The sequence below is a fragment of the Protopterus annectens genome, chromosome 2.part2, assembly GCF_019279795.1.
Source record: "Protopterus annectens isolate FY-2018-M chromosome 2.part2, PAN1.0, whole genome shotgun sequence".
In the NCBI taxonomy this organism is placed as follows: Eukaryota; Metazoa; Chordata; order Ceratodontiformes; family Protopteridae; genus Protopterus; species Protopterus annectens.
The window spans coordinates 29,779,720-29,796,900 of record NC_056730.1 but is presented as its reverse complement, the minus strand read 5'-3'; the positions used below and the strand labels follow the sequence as shown (position 1 = coordinate 29,796,900).

The 17,181-nt window shown below is 40.9% G+C and overlaps 1 protein-coding gene across 4 annotated transcripts in view; it reads left to right on the top strand.

Moving 5' to 3' along the window:
• TENT2 (terminal nucleotidyltransferase 2) overlaps positions 1 to 17,181 on the top strand; it is a 1,237,070-nt gene that overhangs the window by 155,481 nt on the left and 1,064,408 nt on the right. The window lies entirely within an intron of this gene.

Below are 17,181 nucleotides of genomic sequence, written 5' to 3'. Positions count from 1 at the left end.
ATCTGACTAAGGGTGTTTTACTGTTGATGCCATGGTGGTAGCAGCGGCCACAAAAAAGGAGTTGGCTGAAACCGCTTCATCTGTCCATCCCCCTAATAAGGAATCTAGGACAATGGACAGATATGGGAAGCGGATGTTTTCCTCAGCGACCTTCTCCATGAGGTCACTGAACTACTTGTGCCACTTTACCCGCCTTGAAAAGGGATCTCCTTAAAGAGCTAGGAGATGCCCTTCAAGACCCATCAGCTGCAGAGGCCCAGGCTAAGGTTGCCTCCCAGCTGGCGACTCTTAATTCGGTAATAAACTCCTCCATGCGGCTCATCTCTTATGCAGCCGATGGTGCGAGTAGGGCCGCAGGCACAGACGTGGCCTTGAGGAGGCATGCTTGGATGCGGTTATGTAACTTTGCGGAACCCTTCAGGGTGCCTTTCACCAACACCCCATTTGATGGTTCTGCTCTTTTTGGACCACAGGTGAAGGATACCCTTACTAGGTGTGAGCAGGAAGGCAAGACTCTGCTGTGGGAGTCCGTTTTTCAACTCCTTCAAGACCGTATCCCAAGGGTCAGAAGAGTGGAAAGATGTGGTTCCGGAAACCCCAGGGAGCCGTGCCTGACACAAGTGGGGAGTTCCCCTCCAGGGGCAGAGGAGGGAACAATAGACGCCGCGCTCTGGGCAGAGGGGGTCCACAAAATCAGGGCCAAAGAGAATCTTTCTCTGACAAGCCCTTCCAGCATCCCTGAGGTGCTGCCCAGCTGTCAACCTTCGGAGGCAGTCTGGGGAAGATTATCGCTGCACCCAAAAGCCTGGCAAAGTATAACACAAGACAAATGGGTACGGTCTATCATATCTGGAGGCTACAAAATCCCCTTCTTTCGCACTCCCTACATTCCCAACAAATCCTTTCCAGATGTTCCACCCAATCTAAGGGATCAAGCAGTTCAAGAAATTTCAAAACTGCTAAGAAAAAGAGCCATCCAGCCAGTCCCAGCAGACCAGCAAGGATCCGGAATTTACTCTAGGTTCTTTTTGGTACCAAAAAAGACAGGGGACTGGAGACCCGTTCTGGATCTCAGCAGACTAAACAGGTCTGTTCAAAGAACAAAGTTCTGGATGGTCATGCTACAGTCCATTTTACCCTTTCTGGGTCAGGACAATTGGATGTGCTCCATATATCTTCAGGATGTGTACTACCATATCAAAATGGACAGACGCTCCAGAAGATTCCTCCGCTTCCGGCTGGGAGCCTGTCATTATCAGTTCAGAGCTCTGCCCTTTGGTCTCACCACAGCCCCAGGGTGTTCACTAAATGTTTGGCAGTAGTTACCGCTCACTTGAGACAGCAAGGATTCCAGGTGTTTCCACATTTAGACGACTGGCTCCTTACTGCAACCACCAGGCATCACCTGCTGCGAGCCAGAGACTACACCATCCAAACTTGCTCCAAACTAGGCATCACAATAAATTTCGAAAAGTCTGCATTGTCACCTTGTCAATCTATTACCTTTATAGGTGCAAACTTAAATACAAAGGAAATGTCAGCGAGACTTCCATTAGACAGAGTGCTAGACATTCGACGACATGTGCAGGTCTTATTAGGATGCAAAAAAATTCAGGCCAGATTCGTCCTAAAAACCTTGGGTCTCATGGCAGTGGCTATCATACTGGTCCCCCTTGCTCGTTTTCATATGAGGATTCTTTAGTGGATGCTGTTCACCCAATGGTCTTTCCAGCAACTTCCAATGTCTCACAAGATAATGATCAGACAGACATGCAAAAAACTAACTTGCTTGGTGGATGGTCTCCCATCAGTACCCCAGGGCAGACCATTTGCTCTTCCTCCTCCAGTGGCTACGGTGACCACGGATGCCTCCCTGATCGGGTGTGGGGGGGGGGCATTTTCAGGGCAGAACAGTCCAAGGCACCTGGCAGCCTCACGAGTACCATCTGCATATCAATGTTTTGGAGATGAGGGACGTGCTTTTGGCGTTGCAAGCTCTTCACAACTCTCTTCCCATCGGGACCATTGCAATTCAAACAGACAATATGTCTGTCCTGTGGTACATCAAGAAGCAGGGCGGAACCAGGTCCTATCACCTATGTCGAGAAGCACTCTGACTCTGGCAGTGGGCGATCTCTTCTCAACTGTTTCTGATAGCAGCGCACATCCCTGGGAAGTCCAACGTTATAGCAGACAGGCTGAGCAGAGCAATCCTCATGCCTAACGAGTGGTCTCTCAAATCAGACAGTGGCGGACCAAATCTTCTGCAAATGGGGTCAGCCTTGCTGTGACCTTTTTGCCACCCTCTTCAACAGCAAGTGCAACAATTTCTTCTCTCTCCTCCCTCTTCCTGGACACTCCCCCAGAGAAGCTCTAGTTCACAATTGGCCTCAGGGACTTCTTTATGCATTCCCTCCGTTCCCCCTGATTCCCAAATTAATACAGAAAGCTACCACATTGGGATGCACGATGATCCTCATTGCCCCTTACTGGCCTCGACAAATTTGGTTCCCGTTCCTGCATCATTGCCTTCTAGAGCAGCCCTGGACCCAGTTCCAGACCTCCTGATCATCTGGTGGGCTGCACCAATCCCTTCAATCTCTCCAGCTCACTGCTTGGTTGCTCCACTTCCGACCTTAGCCAGGCTTCTGAACATCTCCCACTCGGTGTGTGAAATCATCTTATCGTCGCATAAGTCTACCACTAGAAAGACTTATGCTAGTAAGTGGAAACGTTTCTCTTTCTGGGCAGAGGCTAGGAATATAGATCCCTTTTCAGCCCCTGTGCACTATATTTTGGATTTTTTAGCGGAGCTTTTTCATGCTGGATCTTCTTCTGCCACGATTTGAGTTCAGTTGGCTGCAATTTCAAACTTTCATACAGGTCTATCGGATACTAGTATGTCCCATAAGCTTTGTAAAGCTTTTCTCAAAGGGACTACTTTACTCAGGCCCCCAGTGAGAGATCCCCCGCCTCCATGGGATCTAGATTTTATTTTGGCTTCCCTGATACTGCCCCCCACTTCTTGTTCTTTGAAGTTTCTTTCTTGGAAAACCTTTCTTCTGGTTGCATTTACATCAGCCAGAAGAGTTTCTGAACTTCAGGCTATTTGTGTTTGTCCTCCTTATCTAGTTTTCCACAATGATAGAGTTTCTCTTAGGATTAATCCTTCCAAAGGTTTTTTCTGACAATAATTTGAATCTGTCTATTGATCTGCCTGTGTTTTTTTTCCAAATTATTCCAACAAGGCGGGATAGAAATTGCAAAAGTTGGATGTTCATAGACAGTTACGCTTTTACTTGCATAGAACTAAGCAAATCAGAAAGTCACACCAGCTGTTCCTGTCCTATGCTGAGGGTAAACAAGGTCTACCTGTGTCGAAAGTAACCTTATCTAGGTGGTTGACATCTATTATTACATTTATATATCAGCTAAGGAATAAAGAGCTTCCTGCTAAACCAAAAGGTCACTCCACTAGAGCTCTACCTACTTCAGTGGCTTTTTAGGCAAGATTGCCAATGGAAACTATTTGTGCGGCAGCTACATGGGCCAATCCTCATACCTTTATTTCACATTATAAGCTGGACGTGGCCTCCAGGAGCAGAGCTGATTTTGGTTCCACTGTTCTGAAGAGTCTGTTCCGATGAGCCACCCCAAATTGAGGTGGTAGGGATGCTGTCCAACCAGCAAGAATGAAGATGAGATAGACAACATTAGGATGTTATGTACCTGCCATAACGTTCCATGTTAGTTGTCTTCTTCTCGCCTTTTTCTTGCGTCTCTGGTTATTCCTTCTGACTAGTAGTCTCTCCAGTAGGATTTATGCATTCTACGACAGGATTCCTGTATTATTATTAATAATAATAATAATAATAATAATATTATTATGTCTGCAGTTAGACTTACCAAACGAGATCTGGGTATGTAGCGGCATGCATCATGGAATATAGGGGGGCCTCGAGCCAGTAAGTAGCTCTTGAGCTTTTGAAGATGGCAGAGTCAGAGCCGCGGATTGGCTCCGAACCCAACCAGCAAGAAAGAAGGCGAGAAGAAGACAACTAACATGGAACGTTATGGTGGGTACATAACTTCTTATTAATCACATTTTTGGAAAGCTGAGTAAAATTTCACTAGCCACACCCAGGCCTGATTACTGCCAGACCTGTTGAATCAAGAGATCACTTAAATAGAACCTGTCAGGCAAAGTGGAAGTAGACCAAAAGATCCTAAAAAGGAAAACAGCATGTTGCGATCTAAAGAAATTCTGGAACAGATGAGAGAGAAAGTAATTGACATCTTTCAGTCTGGAAAAGGTTCCAAAGCCATTTCTAAAGCTTTGGGACTCCAGCTAACCACGGTGAGAGCCATTATCCACCAATGGCGAAAACTTGGAACAGTGGTGAACCTTCCCAGGAGTGGCCGGCCTACAAAAATTACTCCAAGAGCGCAGTAATAACTCATCCAAGAGGTCACTAAAGAACCCAGAACAACATCTAGAGAATTGCAGGCCTCACTTGCCTCAGTTAAAGTCCGTGTTCATGACAACCATAAGAAAGCGACTGGGCAAAAATGGCATGCATGGCAGAGTTCCAATGCAAAAACCACTGCTGACCAAAAAGAACATAAAGGCTCATCTCACTTTTGCCAAAAAACATCTTGCTAATCCCCAAGACTTTTGGGAAAATATTCTGTGGACTGACTAAAGAAAAGTTGAACTTTTTGGGTGGTGTGCATCCCGTTACATCTGGCGTAAAAATAACACAGCTTTTCAGAAAAAGAATATCATGCCAGCAGTCAAACATGGTGGTGGTAGTGTGATGGTCTGGGGTTGCTTTGCTGTTTCTGGACCTGGATGACTTGTGATTAATGGAACCATGAATTCTGCTCTCTGCCAAAAAATCTGAAGGAGAATGTCCGGCCATCAGTTCGTGACCTCAAGCTGAAGCGCACTTGGGTTCTGTAGCAGGACAATGATCCAAAACACACCAGCAAGTTCACCTCTGAATGGCTTATAAAAAGCAAAATTAAGGTTTTGGAGTGGCTTAGTCAAAGTCTGGACTTGAGTCCAATTGAGATGCTGTGGCATGACGTTAAAAAGGTGGTTCGTGCTTGGAAACCCTTCAATATGGCTGAATTAAAACAATTCTGCAAAGAAGAGTGGGCCAAACTTCCTCAACAGCGATATGAAAGACTCATTGCCAGTTATCACAAATGCTTGATTGCAGTTGTTGCTGCTAAGGGTGGCACAACTAGGTTCATAGGTAGGTACTAGGCTCTTGGCCCTAGGACAGGCCTAAGTTTAGGGGGCAATTACATTTTCACATAGGGCCATGTAGGTTTGGATATTTTCTTTCCTTAAATAAATTCATCACTTAAAAACTGCATTTTGTGTTTACTTGGGTCATCTTTGTCTGAAATTTATGTGTTTGATCTGAAACATTTAAGTGTGACAAACATGCAAAAAAATAATAAATCAGGATTGGGGGCAAATACTTTTCCATTGCACTGTATCTGTGTTGCATGGTTTTCTTTGCACACTATTTGTGGGTGTAATGGGGATTGTAAATGGGTGGTGGTTTTATTTTTCTGCCCTCTTTTTCTTCTTGTGCAGTTTTGAGAAACATAGGCAATGCAATGAATATTTAAAATAGTGTGTGTAATGGGGATTGTAAATGGGTGGTGGTTTTATTTTTCTGCCCTCTTTCTTCTTGTGCAGTTTTGAGAAACAGGCATTGCAATGAATATTTAAAAAAAAAAAAAAAAGGAAAAAGGGAGCCTGGTTAAGGGACACGACAGACTTCAAATTAATGTGATTTTTTTTCATTCTTGCATGGGGAAATGATAGATTATGGATCTCCATTTTAAAATTCAGAGCAAGTAAATGAAAAAAAGAACATTGAGTATTATAAGGTTTTTTTTTTCTAGCACCTGCAGATATGTATACTAAGTATTTCTGCAACTGCTCTCCACGGAGGCAATCTGATAGAGAAACTGGAGACAGTCTGGTGAAAGGGGATTGGCTGAGGGAAAAGACAAAACAAAAAAGAACAGAAATTGACTAGAACATAACGTTCCCAATTGACTAGGACATAACGTTCCCTGAAAACAATCGGGCATTTTCCCGGGTGTGACCGCTTTAAAGATGATACAAAATCAGTTAGACTTGAAGTAAAATTCTCTTTTTTTGTTAATGTAATGGGGATACTAATATAAACAGGTGCTTTTGTTTTTTCCCTTCTTCACCCTTCTTTTTTTTGTTCACTTTTGAGAAATGTAGGCACTGCAATGAAAAAAAATGAGGGGAGGAGATGGGGGAGAGTGGAAGGGTCCGGTTAAGAGAGTATGCCAAAAGAAACAGTGTTCTTTTTCCCATGCTTCCATAGGGAAATGACTGGGTAAAAACCCTAGGTGTGATCCAGTAAAGGTTTATTACAAAGCATGTAAATGAAAAAGAATGTTGAATATTGTATGGCTTTTTTTCTGATAAATAAGATACCCTTAGCAGTTTTGTCTGGTTTGCATGTCACTAGAAGACAATTTGTTAAAGAAAAATGGCTTGGAGAAGGTGTTCTACTGAAAGCATTCAAGTGTTTTCTCAACTGGGAGTGTTATATAGATAAAAAAATCAAACGGCACTTAATAGTAGCACAAGGCTGTGCCATGCGTCTTAGCATGACTACCCTTTCTTTTTGATTAACTTTAGCCTTCTGTGTAGCTATCAACTTAAGAACTTATGTTCTTATTAGGAAGCAAAAACGTAAACATTTGAAGTTGTATATAGTTTTGTGTGTTGTTGTAAGGTTCATAAGTTTTAGGAGGGTTTTTTGGGGAGTTGGTTGTTCTGTTTGAGGGCTTTCAAAAAAAAAACAAAAAGTTATGAAAGTTATGTAAGATGTGACAAAGGCGCAAATGGATATGACATGAAACAGTTGTATAAAAGACCAACCTGCCAAACAGTGTATACATGTAACAAAAGTTAGAACTAGACCTGTAGCAAAAGAGCAATTATATATAAAAGGTGGTAATAATAACTATATAAGAAAATGATGCTTTCTGTAATGTCCTTGAATCTGAATGGTCTTGCAGATGAATATAAAAAAGAAAGCATAGTGAATTATATTTTAAAATGAGTGCAAATAGCTATGCTACAGGAAACGCACCTGAAAAGAAATCAACATGTGAATTTGATAGAGAGGTGTCCGGGATGGTTATTCAGCAGAATATTTGGGGCAAAGGAAAAGAAGAGTACTTATATTAATTGCAAGAGGGGTTCCCGTAGATATTAGAAGAGGGAAAAAAGATAATAATGGAAGAGAGAGAGAGAGTACTAAGGGGCTACTGGCTAGGGAGGAGGTTTACACTGGCATGCATTTACATCTCCCCTAAAACTGCTATAATGGAGCTTAAGAAAATTCTGGGAGAAATGATCAGCTTTCAGCAAGGAATAGTACTTCTAGTTGGACACTGGAATTTGGTTTGCAACAGTGAAGATGTGTCGGGGGGGGGGGCTAGAAGGGAAAATATAACAAGGGGGGAGTAGATTTTTGAAGACATTTATGAAAATATTTGGCATGGAAGATGTGAATTCAGTACCAGGAGTTCGGAGTGAATTTACATATTACTCACCAAGATATAAAAGCTGGGCTAGGCTAGATAGAGTTCACATCTCACAAGAACATGTGCATTTAATTGAAAGTCTTGAAACGTATCCAATAACTATTTCAGGTCATGTACCAATAATCACTAAAATAAAAATGCAAGGTCATGAAATGAAAATGAGACACTGGCGCTTTCCCACCTACCGGTTGAAAAGAGAGGAATTTAAGGAATTGGGTTGTGGAATTATTTCAGGAGCTACTAAAGAAGATAGATTTATCTTCTGAAAACAGTTAAGGAGTGGGATAAAATTAAAGTGGAGTTTAAAACTACGTTGGAAATAAGAGAGATGTGACTAAGTAACAAAAATCATTTAGAGGGATTGACAAATGTTAAATTATTGCAAAATGGGATTCTTTCAGACAAGAAAAGGTGCAACTGCTGAATGCTGAACAGAAACTAAGGAATTACCTTGATGATATGCATGAGTTTTGAAAGATTGCGGTTAAGCAACTGTTTTTTGATTTAATAATTCTATAGCACAAGAACTTCTAGCACAAGTTAGGCAACAAAAAGTGGAAAGGGCAGTCACCAAACTTAGGAGCCTAAAACAAGGAAGATAACCAGAAACCCTGTAGAAGCATTAGAATTTTTTTATAAAGAAGAGAAATACCATAATCAAGAAAAGGTAAAAATAGAAATGTTCATGCAGAAAACCACATACAGAGCACTCTCAAACAGAAAATACAACTCTCTGTATGAAAAAGCTGTTTACAGTTAAGTAAGTCAGTAAAAATGCAGTTAGAGTAATGAAACAGTATCTAGCAATGAAAAATACAGTTAAAACGGTGCACAAATGCAGTGAAACAGTAAAAAAAAGCTTTATAACCGTGCAAAATGTAGTAGATTAGCTGTATAGAACAGTTAGTTATAAGCGTTGAAATGAAATTCAATGAAATAAATGTAAGAAATAACTCATCCTGCTCGTTCTTACCCCCACTAGAGGTAGCAACATCCTTGACCTGGTCATTACTAACATGGGCGACCGTTGCTCTACACCAACAGTCAACTCTTCTGGTTAGATCCGCCCACAAACTAATCACCTTGGAAATCCACATCCCTCGCACCCCACCACCCCCACTCCCCTGCAAAGGTAACCACCATGAAAAGCGTCTACAAAGCTAACTTTGGGCTCCTAAAAACAGAGGTGGCTAACTTCACGGCACCCATGTAAATGGAGAATAGTTGCATGACCAAGTCATACATCAATGCACTGTACGAACATGTACACAAATGCATGGATCTCGCCATAGCCAATAGAACCAAGACGCTCTCCTCCAAAAAAAGGAAGCCAATCTGGTGGTCTCCTATCACAAACAAACTCTACAACAGAAGGAGGAAGCTGATGCAGAATAAGATGAAGTCCCAAGACTGGAAAAACTCCCTTATCAGCCTCAACAAAAAGTTGAGTTCTCTCATCAAATCCTCTAAAGCTAGCTATGAAAACAGAATTGCAGCAGGTAGTAAAGACAACCACAAGAGACCCTCTATAGTTATGTAAAGAATCTCCACGGCAATACCCAGATTTGCTCTGAGCTACTGCACAATGGTACCTCCTATACTGAGCCAACAGGTATTGCCAATATACTGGCTGACAGATTCAGCGCCAGCTTTACCCCCACCCCCCCAACCAATACCAGTAGATTGCCAGGCACCCAATATTACTGCTGCACTGCTTAAAACAGCACTGTCCAAGGCCAAGAATACAGGTTCTGTGATACCTGACAATATCCCTGGCTGTGTTCTACATTAACTACAGAGTGAACTGGCACCTCACCTGTGTGCCCTGTTCAGTCACAGCCTCACTTCAAGCTTTGCGCTACGGAATGGCGCACTGCTACTGTCATCCCCCTCCACAAAGGAGGAGTGATTACAGACCCTGGGAGCTATCGCCCCAGTAGCCTGACTAGTCTGACATGCAAAGGTATGGAACGCATCATCATGGACCTAATAAACAAGGATATAGGGAACCTCCAAACTCTGGATCCCACACAGTTTGGTTTTGTGAAGGGTAGATCATGCCTGCTCAACTTGGTTGACTTCTTGTCAGTCACCAGAGCTGTGGATGAAGGCAAGGTGGTTCATACAGCCTAGCTTGATCTGGCCAAGGCCTTTGATACCATTCCCCACGTAGGAATCATAGAAAAACTCACTAAGCTAGGTTTCAACCCCTATATCACTAGGTGGGTTGAAACTGGCTCACAGATAAAACCCACAGTGTGAAAGTAGCTGACTCCAAGTCAGACTGCCGACTAGTCACCAGTGGAGTCCCACAGGGTTTGGCCCTGGCTCCTCTTCTGTTTAGTATCTACTTCTCTGAAGTCCAGGCCAACACAAAGGGACTCTGGCTGACCAAGTTTGCAGACATTTGTAAGTTGGAAGGTTTTAACTCCCCAAGTGATGTTGACATCCTACAAAATGGCCTCACTGAAACTAATGACTGGTGTCAGAACCATGGTCTTAAGCTCAATGCCAAAAAAAGTGTCGTCATCCCGTTTGGGAAAAACCTGTTTCCCATGAATTACCACATTGATGGTAGTCCACTGAACACAGAAGGCGTTATAGGAGATCTGGGAACACAGGTTGACAGCAACTTCTCTTTTGATCACCAAATCACCACTGAGGTCAGAAGGTCCTTCTGTGTGGCACATCTCATTATTAAGGGTTTTGCATCCACGAAGAAAGAGGTCATTGTCTCCCTCTACTCTTCCTTCATTAGGCCAGTCATCGAGTGCAGTGCTGCATTTGGCATGTACCTCTCTAGACACCCGCAACAACTGGAGAGGCAGTAAAAGTACCTCACAAAGACGATCCCAGGCCTTAAACATTTGTCCTGTGTGGACAGACTCAAAAAAACTGCAGCTATTCTCCGTCTCATATTGCCTATGCTACATCTAAAGAAATCCCAATCCCTCCGCACCACACGCTCCAGAGACCTCAACCTCATTACCACAATCAACAGAACGTACTGGAGGGACAGGTCCATAATCCAGAGACTGCCCATATATGGAATAGACTTCCCATACATGTCAAGCAGAGCACCTCGCTGACCCTCGAGAGAAATCTTGATGAGTGGATAGGAAATAGAAAATTCACCCCGGGGATAACTCAGTGGCTCTGCTCGACAGAGGCACTAGGAACTAAGGTTGGGTGGCATGATGCCAGGGTAATCCGATGGCTAGGCTTGTAAAGGCCCCAGGGCCATTAGCGTAGTACACACCTATGAACCTATAAGAATTAAATATGCCAAAGTTAGAGGTAGATGAGGCTGAATTACTAACAGTTAGCCATTTTTATCTCATCCCTTCCTATCCTATGTATAACCAATTTGCAGGAAGGTCCCCGGGAATAGATGGTATTCTTGTGGAAGATTGGAATGGAAAAAACTGACAAAGATCTGGAAGATTTTGTTTAACAGTATTTTTGTTTAACAGTATTTTAAGAGGAGGAGAAGTACCAGCATCCTGGAAGAAGGTAATGGTAATACCTAAAGAGGGTAAAGATCCACCGGATCCAGCTTCATACAGGCCCATTTCAATACTAAATTTTGCTAAAGGAATGGCAAAAGTGGTACCAAAATTGATAGATATGGATCAGTGTGGTTTTGTGGAGGGGAGGCAAACATTTGACCATATTAACAGAACATTGATGATCCAGAGTGAAGCAGAATGTAAGAAAGTACCACTTTTATTGGTGGGTCTTGATGCAGAGAAAGCATTTGGCAGAGTAGACTGGGATTTCATGAGCAGGGCAATGGAAACATTTGCTTTCCCTGATTACAATTATAAGGTTAGTTAGAAGAATATATGAGGGATCTGAGGTGTGAATTAAAGTGAGTGGGGTCCTCGCCGATAATTTCTGCTTGAGTAGAGGAATCAGGCAGGGTTATCTGCTTTCCCCCTTGTTGTTTGCAGTATATTTAGAACCATTACCAAAGAAAATAAGAGACTCAGAAATTCAAGGATGTAATTGGTATGGTAGTCAGGAGACGCTGGCTCTATATGCAGATATTATTTTATACATGACAAAACCAGAAAGGGACATTACAGTGTTGTGGAACATTTTAAGACCATTTCAAATCTTCTCAGGATAGAAAGTTAGTAAAGCTAAAACAAAGGCAATAGCGATAAATTAAGTACCCACAACAAATTGGTCCAACAATATCCATATTTATGGGGACATGATAAAATGAATTATTTAGAAGTATGGATTAGAAATGACTCTGTGGTGGCAGCTAAGGATATGTGGGAAAAGACTAAACAGTAGATAATACAAACATTGAGAAACAAAGTTTTGTTATATTGATTTGGATACTAAGGTACAAGTCATTAAAATGCTTTTAGTCCTTTTAGTCTTATACACAGGTCAGGCATACTTTCATCAACCAGAGGAGAAGTTGTGGATAGCAAATAAAAGAGTTGAAGGGTTTTATCTGGGAAGGGAAGACAACAAGGGTCAAGTGGGATAAGCCTATTCTACCAATAGAACAAGGTGGACTAGGATTGCTTAATTTGAAGGGGGTATTTTAGAATAATACAGGCTCTTATACATAGCACAAGCAAAAAACTATAATTCAAAGTTGAAAGGAATGATATTGACACAGGGAGGAAGCTCAAGAATTAAGGAGAGATTGTGATTTTGGATGCAGACTCTTATAGAGAACAACCAAAGTCATACAGAGTGTTGTATTCATAAAATAGCAGGGAGTATTCTAACCTAACCAGCACGAGAATGGAGAAAAGAGATTTTGCTGATAGGGTTCACTGTGGTCAGAGATGCAGATAATAGGCAAGAGTGGGCTGGAATTTATTGGAGAAAACTGGCAAAGGAACCAAGGTATTGGAAGCAAATGTCCAGAAAGGCAAAGGTAATAGAATGAGAAGAGGCCAAAAGTTTATTTGGACTGCAGGTTAGAGATTGCCTTCTCTATCAAGGATTGATATCTGAGTATAGGCAAAGAGAAATAGGGGGGCTCCTAAATGAAAGACCAGTTTTTAATAGAATCTAGAAGAGACACTGCCATTAAAAAAGGAATAATTAAAGCATATAAAATGTTGCAAGATAATTATAAGAATCAGTCAGAGGAGCTTAGAAAGGATTGGGAATAGAGACTGGATAAGCAATTCAAAAAGACAATGGGGGATATATGTACATCTCCCAAATATGTAACAAAGTGTAGAAAATGTAGGATCTTTGCCTGGAAGTGTTTACATAGGTATTTTTATACCCCAGGTAGACTCCAAAGAATTTTTCCTCAGGTGGATAGCAAATGTTGGAGGTGTGACAGGTTAGAAAGAGGTAGCTGGGAACATATTTTTTGGAAGTGTGATGAGCTGGCAGACTCTTGGGATTCCCTGCAGATGCTTGGTGAGATTTTGAGTTATGCTACAGAATCAGAATTGCTTAGACATAGTAAAGCCTTGCTGAGTTTAATTATGGCGGTTGCCAGAAATGCAGTTACTAGAAAATGGAAATCAAAGTTTGGACCAGTTTTACTACAGGTAGTGAATATAGTGACAGAGATGAAGCAACTGGAATTGGGATCTTTAGAAAAGGGAAGGAGCAAACTACATAGGATAAAATGGGAATTGTGGGAACAATATATGCAGAGCAGGAATGAGGTTTAAGAGTGAGGATTTGAATGAGCTATATAATGCTTAACTGACAATGGCTGGATGGTTCATATGTGAAATATGATGTTTACAGCTACATTGTTCCAGTGGAGTCTGATGTAAACTGTTTGCAGTTAAATAGATTTGTGTTTTTCATTTATATATATTTAAGATTGCCTTTGTCATGTGTGTGCATTTAGTAAAGATGTTTGGGGAAAAAAGATGGGTTGCCAAGGTCTTCTGCTTACTTCTACCTGCCCTCTGCTTGATTTTATCTATCTTGGTCTGTTGTGTGAATTGGGGTTGCCAGTTTTATTGTTTACAGCTCCATCTCTCTTCATTCGCTACTAAACTCACCTCATTTCCTTCTGAAACTTTTCTTTCTGTTTTGTGGCATGAGTTGGGGACCTGAATAGTAGAGTACTCACTGAGTTAGTTAGGATAGCAAGTTGTGTTGCAAGCTGACATTTTGCTGTGATGTTGGCATGGCTGTCTTTAGCTGAGAGCAGTTTCTTAGCAGTTTTTATCATCTGGTTATGTATCTGAGAGCATTCTTACTGGCTTTTGTTTTGAAGAGCTATTCTATCAGATATCTATTTGTGGGTATTACCTTTGTGTTTTGCTGTAGTATATTGCAGGTGTTACTACTTCATATATTTTGTGCAGCTCTTGAATTGTGTGACATTATTTTTAACACTGCAGTCATATTGTTACATCACTTGCTTGAGTGTGAAGGTTTTATACTTTCTTTTTTTTGTACTTAGGACAGTGTTATCATTCAGACTGGTGCGCATACAGTTATCAGTCAGACTGGTGCTCATACATTAGACAAGTTTAAGGAAACTGTTTTCACTCATATTGTAAACTGTTATGTAAGACTCAAAAGCTGACTGTTGAAGGAGGGAGTTTTAATGCACTATCTTGTGCCTGCCAAGTGCAGTTTAGCCTTCAGCTCCACTGTGACTCTAAATAGTGAATAGTTAAGTTCTAGGCTAGCTGCCGTTGTAGGCTGCTTTAAGCCTTACCAATTTCCATTGGTGAGAATCAACCTCTGTACTTGGCTGTGAGGTAAACACCTTTCCTTTCCCAGTATGTCATCTTCAACACAATTTTTTTCTGACTGCTTGAATCTGACACATAGGTATGTACTATCAGAGCAAGACTTGAACTCAGAACCTTTTGATTATAAAACTAGCACTTCACCCACTTCACTTTAGTGTTGTTCTCTATTAACCTTCTTAATCTAATGATGTATTATTTCCAAGACTGTTGAATCTGTGACTGAATGAATTCCACAGGTGTAGATAGGATTTAAAGCTGTAGATAGGATTTAAAGATAAAGTGGTTATTCCACCCTTAATGTGTACATAAGCTTGCTACTAACACTGTAGCTCCTATTAGCCTCTGTATGTTTTCTGAATTGGTAATTTTCTTTGAAAAATTTAAATTTAAAATATAATCTATTTCCTCTGCTGAACTGATTAGCTCACTCTACTCTCTCTGTTTTCTGTTCTCTTCCGCCTCTCCACTCCCCTACCCCCCCACCCACCACCCACCTGCTCTACCTTATACTTCACTTACCACACACCTATACAACAACACACCTATCCCTTTGTCTGTCCTAATTTAGTAAATCTCTTCCTCCCTAGTCTACCTTTCCTTCCCTCCCCCTCTTCTCCTCTCTCTCTCCTCCTTGACTAAATACTTGGCTCCTATTTCCACATACACTAATTTTCTACTATACTTATATCCTATCTGGGCCTGGTGGTTCTCTTTTATCCCTCTCTCACATCCCCTCTAAAACTTATACAATGGCATCCAATATATATATGTAAAAACAACATCCCCTAAAGCTACTCTACTTACCTATCTATCTCTTCTAGTACTCTCACTACCTCTATCTCCTCACTCTTTATCTTTAAAAAGTAATCCTTTCAAATTATTCAACCAAAGATTTCAAACAAATTTTAACAGCCTCAAATACATTCTACATACTATTGTACATTCTCTAAATACTGCTACCTCTTACTCCACTCACTGAACCTCTCATTCTTATCTTAATAAAAATAACTTATAAGAAAACTAAAAAATTTACTGTAAACACTACCAACCACCTAAAACTTCCAAAATAACACTACTCTAGAGTGGTCTAGTATTATTTAACCCAGGACCCTTGACCCCTATTATTTCCTCATCACCTACCAACCCTAACTCATCAATTCCATTCTTCCAAGGACAACCTTCTACTCACTCACCTTTACCCTTATCAGACCTGTTAACAATCCCTTCACCATTAAGCTCACTCCTTCAACTCCCTATTAACGCTGACATCCTATGTTTAAAACCCTTTTGTTAAACTGAACACTAAACCAAAACCAAAATCACATTCTGGTTACTACATTCTGAGCTACAACATAATACCCGCAAGGTGGGGTAACAGAATCTAGAGGGTCTGCCTTAGAAATTTACTTATCCTAGTTTGAGTCCCTCATACTCCTCCTAAGACTGACGAAACTGTCCTAAAACAAACTACAACTAAACAAATAAAGCCATCCTATCTATATCTCTACTATCTGGAAACTGTCCTGAACTCCTTAATTATAGCTTGTCCTTAGCTGGGCTTCATCTTCCTACCCACAAGAAACTATCTGCCTGGGACTAACTCTAAACGACTGGGGACTTATTCCTCTCTAACTACCACTCTCTGTTATTAATATCAACTTCCCACACACAAACAAACAAATAAACAACTAGGATTAACACTTAATTGAACTTAAAACACCCTTAAACATGGATTACAGGCAGAAACCCACCTTACACATATACAATATCAACTTTGCACTTTGATGATAAACATTAAAACTCACTCTATATCAGCCTATCAAAGAAAGAAGAACACAGAACATAATAACTCTATCTTATTTAGAAATAAATAACTTAAATATGTAACTGGAAACCTATACTACATCTTCATAACTGGAAGCCTACCAAAAACTTCAAACCCAATTTTTATCTCCCTTAGCAATACAATGTTTAATAAAAAATGCACAATCATGCGCAAAACGAACTATCAGGTCAAACTATCACACTGCAAACTAAAATCTACTGCTGACAATCCAAAAAGTACTGACCTAACTAAAACTCTGTAAAAAAAACAGATCCAGCAAATCTCAAACACCCCAAAGACCTACCAAAAAGCTTCAGTTTCTGACTAAGAAAATCTTTCTGACAGAAAACTACTATGACTTACAAATAACCATACAAATTACCAAAAACTTGAAATTCACTTCTATTCTACTTAGACTTGAAACTACCTCTTCACCTACCTTCCCCTAATACTCTGGGTCCTCCCTAAATTTCTCATTCCCCTATATATTCACTGGCCTCAACCTGCCCATCAACAATTTCCCTATCCCCTCTCTTGCATCCCAACCTTCCATTTCTAATTCTAAACTCTTCCATCTTGCATCCAACAGCCAAAACTTCTCCAAAAACTAACTCATCTCTTATACCTGCTTTGACCAACTTCCTTCCAAAATTCCTCCAAAAAACTGCTTTAAGGCTGACCAATCTCCTCCATATTCCTCTCAACAGAATAAAAGGACTAGGAACCCTTAGCCCCTCCTGACTTAATCTCACAACTCACACTGAACATACCATAGGAACCATCTGAAAAATCATTACACTCCACACCTACTATAACCTCCTGTCCTAATGAAAAATAATGAATAATTGTACTCACTACCAACTAATGAATCATTCCAACTAAAATAACATTCTTACTCACACCATATACGAAGACCTTTAACTTTCATTATACCACCACTCTCACGCTTTCTCCTTGTCACTTTATAAAAACAAAAGTCAACAATAATATTCTATCTTCTGTTTCTCTTTATCGATCTGTCCAAAG